This window comes from Anomaloglossus baeobatrachus (genome assembly GCF_048569485.1).
Source record: "Anomaloglossus baeobatrachus isolate aAnoBae1 chromosome 5 unlocalized genomic scaffold, aAnoBae1.hap1 SUPER_5_unloc_16, whole genome shotgun sequence".
Lineage (NCBI taxonomy): Eukaryota > Metazoa > Chordata > Amphibia > Anura > Aromobatidae > Anomaloglossus > Anomaloglossus baeobatrachus.
In genome coordinates this window covers 690,437-707,687 of record NW_027441791.1, presented here as the reverse complement: position 1 = coordinate 707,687, position 17,251 = coordinate 690,437, and the positions used below count along the sequence as shown (strand labels likewise).

Below are 17,251 nucleotides of genomic sequence, written 5' to 3'. Positions count from 1 at the left end.
CTTATCCCCCGTCTATAAACAAACTATCTTCATGTCTGGCTGAATTTTAAGAAATGTAACCCCTGCTAAGTATTGACAGAGTCCAGGTCGTCACACCTGTAGCTTCGGGTTCTAACATCTCCATCACCAGCTCCACTGACAGAATGAATAAGGCTGTGCCTGGTGATCGTGTCGGGGGAGACCGCTAAGGGGTCTTCAGGGTCACAGGGTCTGAGTCCAAATCAAATCTGCACAGATGTATTTATGAGAAAAAATGACCACACAGAGACGTGTCTCTATCTGGGAGAAGCTCAAAGTCCTTCTGATTCTTATATTATAAAATACACACAGTTATTCAGTTCAACATTGTCCCTGATTGGTCAGAGATAACCAGCAATGTCCATATAGTACGTAACCAGTTTGTTACTGGCTTTCTAATACCAGTTTGAACCAGCTACTGAATACTTCTTTGTTAACAGGTTGCAGAGCAAGAACTAGGAGTCAACATCCCACATCTCACATAGTGTGAACTAACTGATTACGAGTTCTTCTCAGTATATTATGAATACCTCTTTGTTCATTGTTCCTTTTGGCTTCATTATCTTTGTTAACACCTTACTGTACATACACACATCTTATAATCATATTGTAAAGCTTCTATGCAATTGTCATATAGACACAGATAAATAGGCAACGACATCTATACTTTGATTATTTACACACACACACAGATGATCTTATTACATCTGGACAAATGGCCTATAGCCCAGGCCTACCCTCACAGTCCCCCTGTAATGCCTGATTGGATCCACAGACTCAGACTGGCTGTAAGGGGAGTCTAGAGAAAAGCCGCTCACAAAGCAAGATCCCAAGAACTCTGCAACCCTTTAACCCCTATACAAGGATTTGGAATTACACAGAGCCCCAGAGATCACTACCTATGGTAGGCTGTAGTCCGTGGTCGTCAGGCAGGATCAAAAACCAGGAGATGCTAAACAGGAACAGAATCGGCAGGCAAGGGCGTAGTGAGGAGACAAAGCAGAGGTCAAATCCGGAACTGGCAGCAAGGTACAAAAACGACAGGCAGGAGGGTAGTCAAACAACAAGCAAAGGTCAGCGCACAGGAATCAAAATACAAACCGCATATGAGCCAGGAGTACAGAACTATCTCTGGCAGTGGTCATGTGACAGGAGGGGGAATAAGAAGGGTGTGGTGTCTTCCCATTGGCTGCAGGTGAATGTTGGCAACTTCAGCTGGAAGACACACACCACCTACAGTCAGCCAGTGGTACTGCAGGTTCCAGGGAAACCCAGCCTAGTGGATGAGCGGAGCCTGGGCTCCGCTGAGCCACGGACACCGACACCTCTCCCATCACCAGCACTATCCATGGTGGGAACATGGCGTCGTCTGGCAATCGGAGCAGAAGTCGCAGGAGCGGACTCCGGTGGGGACGTGACACCCCCCTTAATAAGATATCTGTGACTGTTGTCAACCTTACATTTTTAAAACTTTATCATTTAGACATATTTCATTTGGAACTGTGAACCACCCCCTTGGTTGTAATTAGATGCAATTGGTCCAATTATAGATGTAATTAGACTCCAATTACATCTATCATATATATATTTATATATATATATATATATATATATATATACAGTGCCTACAAGTAGTCTTCAACCCCCTGCAGATTTAGCAGGTTTGATAAGATGCAAATAAGTTAGAGCCTGCAAACTTCAAACAAGATCAGGATTTATTAACAGATGCATCAATCTTACAAACCAACAAGTTATGTTGCTCAGTTAAATTTTAATACATTTTCAACATAAAAGTGTGGGTCAATTATTATTCAACCCCTAGGTTTGATATTTTGTGGAATAACCCTTGTTTGCAATTACAGCTAATAATCGTCTTTTATAAGACCTGATCAGGCCGGCACAGGTCTCTGGAGTTATCTTGGCCCACTCCTCCATGCAGATCTTCTCCAAGTTATCTAGGTTCTTTGGGTGTCTCATGTGGAGTTTAATCTTGAGCTCCTTCCACAAGTTTTCAATTGGGTTAAGGTCAGGAGACTGACTAGGCCACTGCAACACCTTGATTTTTTCCCTCTTGAACCAGGCCTTGGTTTTCTTGGCTGTGTGCTTTGGGTCGTTGTCTTGTTGGAAGATAAAATGACGACCCATCTTAAGATCCTTGATGGAGGAGCGGAGGTTCTTGGCCAAAATCTCCAGGTAGGCCGTGCTATCCATCTTCTCATGGATGCGGACCAGATGGCCAGGCCCCTTGGCTGAGAAACAGCCCCACAGCATGATGCTGCCACCACCATGCTTGACTGTAGGGATGGTATTCTTGGGGTCGTATGCAGTGCCATCCAGTCTCCAAAGGTCACGTGTGTGGTTGGCACCAAAGATCTCGATCTTGGTCTCATCAGACCAGAGAACCTTGAACCAGTCTGTCTCAGAGTCCTCCAAGTGATCATGAGCAAACTGTAGACGAGCCTTGACATGACGCTTTGAAAGTAAAGGTACCTTACGGGCTCGTCTGGAATGGAGACCATTGCGGTGGAGTATGTTACTTATGGTATTGACTGAAACCAATGTCCCCACTGAAACCAATGTCCCCACTGCCATGAGATCTTCCCGGAGCTCCTTCCTTGTTGTCCTTGGGTTAGCCTTGACTCTTCGGACAAGCCTGGCCTCGGCACGGGTGGAAACTTTCAAAGGCTGTCCAGGCCGTGGAAGGCTAACAGTAGTTCCATAAGCCTTCCACTTCCGGATGATGCTCCCAACAGTGGAGACTGGTAGGCCCAACTCCTTGGAAAGGGTTTTGTACCCCTTGCCAGCCTTGTGACCCTCCACGATCTTGTCTCTGATGGCCTTGGAATGCTCCTTTTGTCTTTCCCATGTTGACCAAGTATGAGTGCTGTTCACAAGTTTGGGGAGGGTCTTAATTAGTCAGAAAAGGCTGGAAAAAGAGATAATTAATCCAAACATGTGAAGCTCATTGTTCTTTGTGCCTGAATTACTTCTTAATACTTAAGGGGAACCAAACAGAATTCTTGTGGTTTGAGTGGTTGAATAATAAATGACCCTCTGAATAAACTTTTCACAATTTAAAAAAAAAAAGAAATAACATTCTTTTTTGCTGCAGTGCATTTCACACTTCCAGGCTGATCTACAGTCCAAATGTCACAATGCCAAGTTAATTCCGAATGTGTAAATCTGCAGGGGGTTGAATACTACTTGTAGGCACTGTAATATATATATATATATATATATATATATATATATATATATATATATATATATATATATATATATGTATATGTAGTTCAGCCCAAAAGTTTGGACACACCTTCCCATCTCTAGAACAACTGTTAAGAGGAGACTTTGTGCAGCAGGCCTTCATGGTAAAATAGCTGCTAAGGACAGGCAACAAGCAGAAGATACTTGTTTTGGCTAAAGAACACAAGGAATGGACATTAGACCAGTGGAAATCTGTGCTTTGGTCTGATGAGTCCAAATTTGAGATATTTGGATCCAACCACTGTGTCTTTGTAGAAAAGGTGAACGGATGGACTCTACATGGCTGGTTCCCACCGTGAAGCATGGAGAAGGAGGTGTGATGGTGTGGGGGTGCTTTGCTAGTGACACTGTTGGGGATTTATTCAAAATTGAAGGCACAGAGAACTAGCATGCCTACCACAGCATCTTGCAGCGGTGTACTATTCCATCCGGTTTGCGTTTAGTTGGACCATCATTTATTTGTCAACAGGACAATGACCCCAAACACACCTCCAGGCTGTGTAAGGGCTATTTGACTAAGAAGGAGAGTGAAGGGGTGCTACGCCAGATGACCTGGCCTCCACAGTCAACAGACCTGAACCCAATCGAAATGGTTTGGGGTGAGCTGGACCGCAGAGTGAAGGCAAAAGGGCCAACAAGTGCTAAGCATCTCTGGGAACTCCTTCAAGACTGATGGAAGACCATTTCCGGTGACTACCTCTTGAAGCTCATCAAAAGAGTGCCAAGAGTGTGCAAAGTAGTAAGCAAAGCAAAAGGTGGCCACGTTGAAGAACCTAGAATATAAGACATATTTTCAGTTGTTTCACACTTTTTTAAGTATTTCATTCCACATGTTTTAATTAATAGTTTTGATGCCTTCAATGTGAATCTACAATTTTCAGAGTCCTGAAAATAAAGAAAACTCTTTGAATGAGAAGGTGTGTCCAAACATTTGGTCTGTACTGTATGTATATATATATATATATATATATATATATATATATATATATATAATATATATAGGCCTTCCATTAGATTGTTGTCTAATACAACACTACAGGCTCTAGCTCCCCCCTTAGATACTTATTTTATTTGTTAAAGGGTAACTCCATGATTTACAGGGGCTGTTAGGATTGGCATTAATACTTTCATTAGACCACATTACCCTGACCAAGGAAGGTTGAATCTAGATCTTATCTTGAGATCAGCACATAACCAAAAAACATTTACAGATTGTCTGTGGTTCTTTTTCCAGATATTAAACGAGAAGGAGGATACTTACATAGTTACTTAGGTTGAAAAAAGACCTGGGTCCATCTAGTTCAACCTTCCACCACCAATTATACATTTGGTCACTAAGTCATTTATAACTAACAATGTTGTGTGTACTGAGGAAATCATCCAGCCCTTTTTTAAAAGCTGTTATAGTATCTGCCATTACTACCTCTTGTGGTAGGGCATTCCACAGTCTGACTGCTCTAACTGTAAAGAACCCTTTCCTATTTAGCTGTCAGAATCGCCTTTCTTCCACTCGCGGTGAGTGCCCCCTGGTCCTTAGTATTGTCTTTGAAAGAAATAAGTCATGTACCAGTCCTTTATATTGACCACACATGTATTTATACAAATAAATGAGATCTCCTCTGAGACGTCTTTTTTCTAAGCTAAACATATCTAACTTTTTCAACCTCTCATCATATGGGAGGCCTCCATTCCTTGTAGTAGTCTAGTTGCCCGCCTTTGAACTGACTCTAACTTCTGAATGTCCTTTTTAAATTGTGATAATTGATTTATAGAGGGGTAATAATACGTTGGGATCACGGGATCTAATCTCTCTTTTAAAAAACACCATAAAATCTTGTTTGCTTTAGCAGCTGCTGCTTGACATTGAGTACTGTTGATCAGCTTATTTGTAATGAGAATACCCAAGTCCTTCTCCTGTTCTGTAGTCCCGAGTTTACTTCCATTTAATGTATACGCAGTTATAGGATTACTCCGTCCTAGGTGCTTTACTTTACATTTATCAACATTAAATTTCATTTGCCAAGTATCTGCCCATTCTGACATCTTATTCAGATCTTTCTGTAATATTGTACTATCAAGGTCAGTTTTTAAGTTGTTAACATCCTACATAGTTTGGTGTCATCAGCAAAGACTAAGGGGCACTTTGCACACTACGACATCGCAAGCCGATGCTGCGATGCCGAGCGCGATAGTCCCCGCCCCCGTCGCAGCTGCGATATCCTTGTGATAACTGCCGTAGCGAACATTATCGCTATGGCAGCTTCACATGCACTCACCCGTCCTGCGACCGTCGCTCTGGCCGGCAACCCGCCTCCTTATTAAAGGGTCGGGTCGTATGGCGTCACTGCGACGTCACACAGCAGGCCGCCAATAGGAGCCGAGGGGGGGAGATGAGCGGGATGTAAACATCCCGCCCACCTCCTTCCTTCCGCATATCCTACGGAAGCCGCAGTGACGGCGGTAGATGTTCCTCGCTCCTGCGGCTTCACACACAGCGATGTGTGCTGCCGCAGGAGCGAGGAACAACATCGGACCGTCGCATCATGGATTACGCCGACGGTGCACCAATGATACGATTACGACGCTTTTGCGCTCGTTAATCGTATCATCGAGCCTTTACACACTACGATGTCGCATGCGATGCCGGAAGTACGTCATTTTCAATTTGACCCCACCGATATCGCACCTGCGATGTCGTAGTGTGCAAAGCCCGCCTTACACTTTACTATCAATCCCATCCACAAGGTCATTAAAAAAGAGATTAAAAATAATCGGTCCTAGCACAGATCCCTGCGGCACCCCACTGCTGACTATAGCCCATTTACAGAAAGTACCATTTATGACTACTCTTTGTTTCCTATCTTCTAGCCAACTCCTTACCTAGCTGCATATAGTTTCCCCTAGTCCTTGCTTCTGGAGCTTTAGTATAAGGCTATTATGTGGTACAGTATCAAATGCCTTTGCAAAGTCCAAATAAATCACATCAGCTGCATTACCAATATCCAGGTTTGCACTTACCTCCTCATAGAACCCCAACAGGTTGGTTAGACACGACTTATCTTTCATGAATCCATGCTGTTTGTCAGTTATTATAATATTTTCTGCAATATATTTTTGCATGTCATCCCTTAAAATGCCCTCAAAAACTTTGCAGACTACTGATATCAGGCTTACTGGACGGTAATTGCCTGGATCCACCCTCTTACCTTTATTAAATATTGGTACCACATCAGCAATCCTCCAATCCTGAGGCACCAACCCTGTTACAAGCAAGTCTAAAAAGATGAGCTACAGCGGTCTGTCGATTACGGAACTCCATTCCCTCAATATTCGTGGATGAATGCCATCTGGCCCTGGGGATTTGTCAATGTTTAATTTACTCAGACGCAGGCGTACTTCTTCTTGTGTTAAATTAATTATATCGGGTGGTGAACTTTGATTTTTCACTTGTTGAATGATCCCTGGAACAGTCTGTTCCTTGGTGAACACGGATGAGAAGTGCCTGTTTAATATCTCAGTCTTTTGTTTGTCTTCTATAACTAACTTGTTATTATATTTTAAGGGGAGAATACTATTCTTTGTTTTTCTTTTGGCATTAATGTATTTATAAAAGATTTTGGGATTTATTTTAATATCCTTGGCGATTTATGTTTCAGTAGCTAATTTTGCTTGCTTGATTTCTTTTTTACATTTCCTATTGATATCTTAATACTTCTGAAATGCTATTTCTGTATTCTCAGCCTTTAAGATTTTAAACGCCCTTTGTTTTTGTTTTATTATACTTTGTACAGTCTTATTTATCCATAGTGGTTTCTTTTTATTCCTGGACATTTTATTATCAGAGGGTATAAGTTTTTACAGGACTCTAGTAGTATATCCTTAAACTTACCCCATTTATGTTCGGTATCCCCAGTTATCATGACATTGTCCGAATCTACACATTTAAGCTCTTCCCTTAATTTGTTGAAATCAGCTTTTCTAAAATCCCAGGTTTTAGCATTTCCCCTTTGAAATGTTCTATTGATTATTACTTTGAAGCTTACTATATTATGATCGCTGGTGCCCAAGTGCTCCCGGACCAATAGATCTAAAATTGTATCCGGTCTATTTGACAGGACCAGATCTAGCAAATTATCTCCCCTTGTCGGTTCATCTACCATCTGTGAGAGGAAATTGTCTTGAATAGTAGATAAGAACTTACAGCTTTTAGCACAACGAGAAGATTTTCTGACCCACTGAATGTCTGGATAGTTGAAATCCCCCATAATAAGAACCCGATTATTATTATTAGCTGCCTTCTCAATCTGTTGCAGCATTTCACCCTGTATTTGTTCAGGTTTGTTAGAACACAGGTTTTAGGCGACATTGGGGGTACTGCAACAATGTACAGTCAGTATGGGTAAATGTACATGGGGAGGGGAATAATGGAAAAATTTTGATTTTGGTTGGTGCTAGTCCATCCAGGGCCACCTCCTAAACCTTGGTGATCTGCTCTTGATAAAGAGCCAAAGCATGATGAGGCTTCATGTGAACAGTTTGTGATGCTTATTCAGAGAAGCCTTCTGAGATCATGGGTGGAATGGCAGCCGCTCTCTGCTTCAGTTGTTTCAGGTCCATCTGTTTCTGAGGTGTGACGTTATCTCGCGTGTCACTGCCAGAGCTCAGCAGACTGGACCGAGGAGACAGCAGCCTGGTGGGATGGGCTCTTTCAAAACTTTTCCCGATATTACTGAATATATACATATATGAGTTAGTAGGAAACAAAAACATTCATAAATATATTAGGCTACATCAACTAAACCACATATTTGGGTCTGTGAAATGGCTGAATTAAGTATTTCAGGTTACTCAATTCATACCCTCAACAACAGAAGCTGACGTCACTGGAGCAGATCCCAGATAAGATGTGACACATTTGCAGAAGACTTGATGTGACAGAACAGCAGAAAACCAGAGCAGGAGAAAGTCCCATAAAGGGACTCCATTTTGGAAATTATAGCCTTCAGTGAATTTCTCCATAGTTGTAGTGACAATTTTAACTGCACAGGCACTTTCCAGGAATTAGCGCGCAGTGGATGTTGGAGTGAAAATTGCAAATACAGTATATCACAAAAGTTAATACACCCCTCATATTTTTGTAAATATTTAATTATATATTTTCATGGGACAACACTGACAATCTGACACTTTGATACAATGCACAGTAGTCAGTGTACAGCTTGTATAACAGTGTAATTTTGGTGTGTCCTTTAAATGACTTAACACACTTCCATTAATGTCAAAATTGCTGACAACAAACATGAGTACACCTCTAAGTGAAATTGCCAAATTGTGCTCAAAATGACAATATTTTGTGTGGTCACCATTAGTTTCTAGCACTGCCTTAATTCTTTTGTGCATGGAGTTCACTAGAACTTCACAGGAGCCGCTGTATTCTCTTCCATGATGATATCACAGGGCTGGTGGATGTTAGAGACCTTCTGCTCCTCCACATTCCATTTGAGGAGGCCCAACAGATGGTCAATAGGGTTTAGGTCTGGAGACGCTCGACCAGTCCAGCAGCTTTACCCTCAATTTGTTTAGCAATGCAGTGGTCGTCTTGGAGGTGTGTTTGGGGTCGTTATAATGTTGGAATACTCTGGTTTTCCATGATGGAACTGAGTGGGGGTTTGTTTTTGTGGGGAAGGAAGAAGTTTATATTGGTATCATATTCACCTACATAACATTTTAGGTGGCGTACAATACTCTACTGGTTCATGCCATGAGGTCTTCTATTAGACTGTGAGCTGTTATTGTCTTGGTGAATAATTCTATTTTACTATATAACTTGCTGTTTCTATGGACGTTTTAAGTAGAAATGTTTAAAAATATTAATTTCAAGCATATTTTATGAAAAAAATAACAGTTTTTTTTCTTACCAGATGACTGTACCACGAGATCAGAGGGACAACTGACATCTTCAATTTATAAATTAGATGACTTTGAGATCACACAGGATTCAACTAAAGTGAATGACATTATTCCAGATATCCCATCTTCCTTTCACAGCAAAGATCTATCATCTGATCCTATAAAACGGGTCCTCTCTTCTGAATCATTACAGAGTACTAAAATAAAAAAAAGTCACAAAAGAGGCATTAGAAAACCAACTGGTCTTAAAGAAAAGGAGACAATTTCACAATTAAAAAATGGAAATAGTTTTCCTCCAGAAACAACATTTGTTAAACATCAAAATATTCACAAAGAGGAGAATAGATTTTCTTGTTCCAATTGTAAGAAATATTTTAATAATAAATCAAACCTTGTAAATCATCAGAGAACTCACACAGGGGAGAAGCCATATTCCTGCTCAGAATGTGGGAAATGTTTTATCCGGAAATCAAATCTTGTTGCACATCAAAGAATTCATACGGGGGAGAAGCCTTTTTCATGTTCAGAATGTGGGAGATGTTTTAACACCAAATCAGATCTTATTAGACATCAGAGAACTCACACAGGTGAGAAGCCTTTTTCATGCTCAGAATGCGGGAAAAGTTTTAGCCAGAAATTAAGTCTTGTTAACCATGAGATAATTCATACTGGGAAAAAGTCATATTCATGTTCAGAATGTGGAAAATGTTTTAACCAGAAATCATATCTTGTTAAACATCATAGTACTCATACTGGAGAGAAGTCATATTCATGTTCAGAATGTGGAAAGTGTTTTATCTGGAAATCAAATCTTGTTACACATCAAAGAACTCATACGGGGGAGAAGCCTTTTTCATGTTCAGAATGTGGGAGATGTTTTAACACCAAATCAGATCTTATTAGACATCAGAGAACTCACACAGGTGAGAAGCCTTTTTCATGTTCAGAATGCGGGAAATGTTTTAGCCAGAAATTAAGTCTTGTTAACCATGAGATAATGCATACTGGGGAGAAGTCATATTCATGTTCAGAATGTGAAAAATGTTTTAGCCGGAAATCAAATCTTGTTAAACATCATAGTACTCATACAGGGGAGAAGTCATTTTCATGTTCAGAATGTGGGAAATATTTTAACTCCAAATCAAATCTTAATAGACATCAGAGAACTCACACAGAGGTGAAGCCGTTTTTATGTGAAAAATGTGGAAAATGTTTTGCACGTAGATCAACTCTTCTTTATCACCAGAGCAGTCACAGAGAGTAGAAGCATTTTTCATGTTCAGAATGTGGGAAATGTTTTCCCCAGAAATTGCATCTTATTAGACACCAAATAACTCACACAGGGGAGAAGCCTTTTTCATGTTCAGAATGTTTTAAACACAAGTGGAACTTTCTTAAACATCAAAAATCCCACAGAGGGAGAAGCCATTATCATACCTAGAATGGGAAAAATGAAAACAAGGAAAATCATATTTTCTTGACCATCAATAATAACTCACACAGGGACAAAATAAATATTTTATTGACAGATTGTCCAAAAATCACATAACAGACAGTCGTATCATTAAATGAGGAAGGGAAATTACTTTGGAACTTACCATATTTTTTGGACTATAAGATGCACTTCTAACAAAAACTTTTCAAGTCATGGGATCAATCACATACCCTGTAAGGGACTGTAAAATGGGGTGATGTGTACACAGTGTGTGTGTATATAAATGTATATACAGTGAAGATCACAATTTTCTAAATGTTGCGATCACTGTGTAGTACTACGTGATTATATGCTAATATGATGAAATTCACAGTATTTTAAACTTATTTCATAAATTGATTTTTTTCAAAAGCACATGATAAAAATGTAAATGAAATAAATGTAAAAGAACACTGATCAAAATTAGAGAACACTTTCAGATACCTGCAAGTTATTGGTGTTAATCTGGCACGTAGTGCTAATTTCCTTAATTATCTGACAAACCCTGTTGGCAGCCTAACTTTTCAGTTTGCACTGACTTTGCAGAAATGGTGTGCCGTTACAAAGTGACTGAAACACACCGGCAGCAGATTATCCAGATGAAGGCCAAAGGGGTGACCCTAACAGCCCTAGCAAGAGAATTTGGTTGTTGCAAGTCTGTGATTTCGAGAATATTGCATCTTTACAACATCACAAACTCTTTCAATTCCCCAAAGAAGACTAGTCGCTTTCCCAAGAGAGGACAGGATAATGTGGAGAATCTCCATGGGTAATTGTTTCAGCACTGCAGCTGGAATTGCTCGCCAGTTCAGCACCAAACAGGGTAAGGATCTGTCTCGCCATACAATGTCACGATGTTTAAGAGCATTTGGACTGAAAGCCCACTCTGCAGTGACCAAACCTCTCATTAGTAGAAAGAATCAAAAGGCTGAACTCCCCTTTAGTGAGGAGTATATTGTGTGGACAGAGAAGAAGTGCTTTATAGATAGCGATGAAAGCAAGTTTAATTTATTTGGGTCTGATGGGAAACATTATGTTAGTCAACGAACTGGGGAAAGACTAAACCCAAAGTGTGTTAAGAAGTCAGTGACAGGCGGTGGAGGACGTGTCATGGTTTGGGGAATATTTTCTGCAACAGGATTTGGACCTCTCCTACAGCTACATGGTAGAGTGAATGCAAGTGTTTATCAGAACCTTCTTCAACAACACGTAGTTCCTTCCTTGCATTCATCAATCAATCGGCCAGCGATTTTCATGCAGGACAATATCCCCTGTCAAACAACAAAATGGGTAAATCAGTTCCTTGAAACAAGACATTGAAACAAAGAAATGGCCGCCCAGTCTCCTGATCAAAACCCAATAGAAAAGCTCTGGAACATCCTTGGTGACAAAGTTATTACATTGTTTCTGAAAAAAGCAAGTGATCAGACATTGTTCTCTAATTTTGATCTCCATTGTATTTAGCAGAACTGTATGTAAATGTGCTTATGTAGCAGAGCTGAGCATGCGTATACTGTCCATGCAGCAGTGTTGTGTGTAAATAAATGTACAACTTTTATTTTCTATATATAATGAAATATAAATTGCTTTTGTTTTTTAACTCCTTTACGTCCAAGGGCGTACTGGCACGCCTTTGGTCGCCTATCTCCGGTTACTGAGGGCTCTGGTGGTGAGCCCGAGGAAATCTCTGCCAATATCTGCTGATCTGATCAGCAGACATGTGTGGCTATCAGGCTCAAGTGTATTGGAGATCCACCCGTACCTGTTAACCCTTTAGATTGCGCTGTAAAACACTGACAGCACGACTTAAATGGCCGCGGTGGGGATTGTGCCGTTTCCCACCACCATCGGCTCTCCAGTGACACGATCACGGTGCGCCACATGGGCATGGATTAGGCAAAATCTCCATAGATTGTGCTGGGGACGCATGCAGTTACGCTGCGGTGCAGAACGCAGCGTAACCGCATGAAAATACGCTACGTGGGCACATAGCCTTACTTTCTTGCGGCTGCATGCTCGGGGCTGATGTTACTCGTGTGGAGCTGTGTGCTGGGGTTTTGCATGGGTACTGAGAGATTGATGTTCCTTGCTGTGGGGGAAGGAGGTGATGTTTCTCACATGGAACTATGTGGGAAACGAAGGGGTGATGTTATTTGACTGCTGGTGGGCTGCGTTGGAAAGGGAGTGATGGTACTTGCATCTGGCTGTGTGCTAGGAGGGGCTGCGTGGGAAAGTGGGTGATATTACTGGTGTGGGGCTGTATTCTAGAGCAGTCATGGCGAACCTTTTACAGGCCGAGTGCCCAAACTGTAGCCCTAAACCCAATTTTTTTTCCGAAGTGCCAACCAATCCTATTATGTAAATAATTAATTGTAACCTTACCTTTGCTGTCTTCTCTTCTCTTCAGCAGGGGGCATCATGCTCACACATGCTTACCACACATTGAAGCTGAGCCCCTGCCCTTTCCAGACACAGCAGTTGGATTGATCTTTCTGGAAACAATTGCAGCATATTAGACAGAGATTTTAGCCTGGAATGCAATCAGATGTCACCCTGTAACCCACATCTACATTTCAAAGTCTGAACATCTTGAAATCCCATAAAGACGTATGAGTTGCTCCCCTCCCCATCATTGTGTAGTTCTGTCCCCCTTCCTCGGCCACTTCCTGGTAAACATGTCCCCCATCCTGATATATATTTCCTACATTCTGGAATATTTGTCCCTATCACGGCCCCATCCTGGTAAATGTCCTCCATCCTGGTAAATGTTACCCATTCTGGCATGTTCCCCCATGCTGGTAAATGTACCCCATCCTGACATATTGCCCATCCTTGTAAATGTTCCCCCATCATGGCATGTACCCCATTCCTGGTAAATGTCCTCCATCCTGGTAAATGTTCCCCCTTCCCGGCATGTACCCCATTCCTGGTAAATGTCCTCCATCCTGGTAAATGTTCCCAATCCTGGTTAATTTACCCCCATCCAGGTAAATGTACCCCTTCCTGGTAAATGTACCCTATCGTGGCATGTTTCCCCATCCTGGCATGCATGTTTCCTCCATCCTGGCATGCATGTTTCCCCATCCTGGCATGCATGTTTCCTCCATCCTGACAGGCATGTTTCCCCATCCTGGCATGCATGTTTCCTCCATCCTGGCATGCATGTTTCTCCATCCTGGCATGCATGTTTCCTCCATCCTGGCATGCATGTTTCCTCCATCCTCGCATGCATGTTTCATCCATCCTCGCATGCATGTTTCCTCCATCCTGCCATGCATGTTTTCCCCATCCTGGCATGCATGTTTCCTCCATCCTGCCATGCATGTTTTCCCCATCCTGGCATGCATGTTTTCCCCATCCTGGCATGCATGTTTCCTCCATCCTAGCATGCATGTTTTCCCCATCCTGGCATACATGTTTCCTCCATCCTGGCATGCATGTTTACCCATCCTGGCATGCATGTTTCCCCATCCTGGCATGCATGTTTCCCCATCCTGGCATGCATGTTTCCTCCATCCTGGCAAGCATGTTTCCCCATCCTGGTATGCATGTTTCCTCTATCCTAGCATGCATGTTTCCTCCATCCTGCCATGCATGTTTTCCCCATTCTGGCATACATGTTTCCTCCATCCTGGCATGCATGTTTCCCCATCCTGGCATGCATGTTTCCTCCATCCTGGCATGCATGTTTCCTCCATCCTGGCATACATGTTTCCTCCATCCTGGCATGCATGTTTCCTCCATCCTGGCATGCATGTTTTCCCCATCCTGGCATGTATGTTTCCTCCATCCTCACATGCATGTTTCCTCCATCCTGGCATGCATGTTTTCCCCATCCTGGCATGCATGTTTCCTCCATCCTGGCATGCATGTTTCCTCCATCCTGGCATGCATGTTTCCTCCATCCTGGCATGCATGTTTCCTCCATCCTGACATGCATGTTTCCCCCCCATCCTGGCATGCATGTTTCCTCCATCCTGGCATGCATGTTTCCTCCATCCTGACATGCATGTTTCCTCCATCCTGGCATGCATGTTTCCTCCATCCTGGCATGCATGTTTCCTCCATCCTGGCATGTATGTTTCCTCCATCCTCACATGCATGTTTCCTCCATCCTGACATGCATGTTTCCTCCATCCTGGCATGCATGTTTCCTCCATCCTCACATGCATGTTTCCTCCATCCTAGCATGCATGTTTCCTCCATCCTGGCATGCATGTTTCCTCCATCCTGGCATGCATGTTTCCTCCATCCTGGCATGTATGTTTCCTCCATCCTGGCATGCATTGTTCCCCATCCTGGCATGCATGTCCCCTCCCCCTCCCCCCCATGCTGGCAAGCATGTTTCCCCCCCATCCTGGCATGCATGTCCCCACCCCATGCTGGCATGTGCGTTCCCCCTCCCCCACCCCATGCTGGCATGTGTGTTCCCCCTCCCCATGCTGGCATGTGCGTTACCCCACCCCATGCTGGCATGTGCGTTCCCCCTCCCCATGCTGGCATGTGCGTTCCCCCACCCCATGCTGGCATGTGCGTTCCCCCTCCCCCACCCCATGCTGGCATGTGCGTTCCCCCTCCCCCACCCCAAGCTGGCATGTGCGTTCCCCCTCGCCCACCCCAAGCTGGCATGTGCGTTCCCCCTCCCCCAAGCTGGCATGTGCGTTCCCCCTCCCCCAAGCTGGCATGTGCGTTCCCCCACCCCACACTGCCATGTGTGTTCACCCCACCCCACGCTGCCATGTGCGTTCCCCCCACCCCACGCTGCCATGTGCGTTCCCCCACCCCATGCTGGCGCTGCCCCCCCCATCCCCACCTTGGCACAGCCGCACACGAGTTATAAAAAAAAAAGCGCAACACACAATTTACCTGCACACGCTCCCCCGCTGCGCGCTGCTGGGTCCTCAGTTCCCACGCGGCCAGCAGACGGCGCCGGCGCCGCTCCTCCGTCTCCTAGGCAACACACCTGCAGCCTGGGAGAGGAGGAGTGTCAGAGCGAGGAGAAATGTCTCCTCCGCTCCAACACAGATTTGATCTGCCGGCGCCACTGCACTAGCAGATCAAAACTGCAGAATCGGGCGACAGCACGCGTGCCACCAGAATGGGCTCAGCGTGCCCCTGGTGGCACACGTGCCATAGGTTCGCCATCACTGTTCTAGAGGATGATGTTACTTGCGTGGGGCTGTGTGCTGGAGGGCTGATGTTACATGTGTGTGGAAGGGTGATGTGCAGGGGACTGTGTGGTAAGGAGGCTGCATGGTGGGGGGTTGCATGTGGAAATGGGTGATGTTACTTGCAAGAGTCTGCATGGGGAAGTGGCTGATGTTACGTGTGTGGAACTATGTGCTTGGGGGCTGCGTGGAGGAGAGGGTGATATTCTTAGTGTGAGTCTGTGTGGTGACGTAGGGGGTGATGTTATTTGCATGGATTGAGATAATAGAGGAACCCAGGATTAAATTATATAGTTAATCACCTTAATGGCACACTAGACAAAACACTATATACACAATGGATATACATATGCAATGGTCAGATAGGCAGATACAAGAGGTATAAGCAGGCTTACATAAGTCATTTACCAGGTAGATGTTTAGGCCTTGGTGCAGGCAGCCACATGGGAAGTGTGTGGTGCCAGGGGTTTACGATTCCTTCGACCATGATGCGCAGCGTGCCCTCCCTAGAAAACAACACTTGGCGACTGCCTGACCCTGGAAATAAGCTCTTAGTCAGTCACTCCCTTTCCCGCCCACTGGATGGCCATACTCCCTCTCCTTGGTCTGATAGCTGAAACTTCCCAAAACCTATAATAGATCAGAACTTCTCACTGGGAGGTCGTAGAGAGGCTATTCTGGTGCCAGTGGATCCGGATAGGCCACTATTACGCTTGGAAACCAAATGCAGCTTCACTGCCTGGCTTTTACTAGCCAATCTCCGTATCTCCCCACCCCGGATGCTGGAGAGAGTTGGGACCCATGTGCGTGTATGGCCTGTCCCCGCGGTCCCGGAAATATAATCACTGTACGGTTAGGACATACGGTAATTCCATAACTCCTTATGGCATTACGTCTCCTGTCTGTCTGAAGAATGTGAGGACTGAACTAACCGCAGGGGTTTCATCCTGCTAGAAACTTGTCCCAGCTATCAGCTGCTGGAGGAGTGAGGTTTTCCCTTTGAAGTTGGTGACACTGGACCACCTGCTGACCCTGATATCCTGTCTCAGATTCACTGTTTGAATAAGGCTAAGTTTACACTTCCGTTGTTTTGCATCAGTCACACACACACACACTCACACTCACACTCACTTGTCCTGCAGTCCTGTCCGTATTGATCTATTGACTATGGTTTTGACAAAAAAAAAATCTTTTCAGTGATCAATTTTTTTTTACAGAAGAATGGTACAGCGATGGGGTATAATGTGGCCCCACTGTATGCCAACATTTTTTTTATTATTATTATTATTTATTATTATAGCGCCATTTATTCCATGGTGCTTTACAAGTGTAAGAGGGTATGCATACAACAATCATTAACAGAACAAAACAGACTGGTACAGGAGGAGAGGACCCTGCCCGCGAGGGCTCACAG

At 43.7% G+C, this 17,251-nt stretch overlaps 1 pseudogene; it reads left to right on the top strand.

The window, feature by feature from the left end:
* LOC142258884 (uncharacterized) overlaps positions 1-11,308 on the top strand; it is a 106,670-nt pseudogene extending 95,362 nt beyond the window's left edge.
* Positions 11,309-17,251: the final 5,943 nt, after the last annotated feature.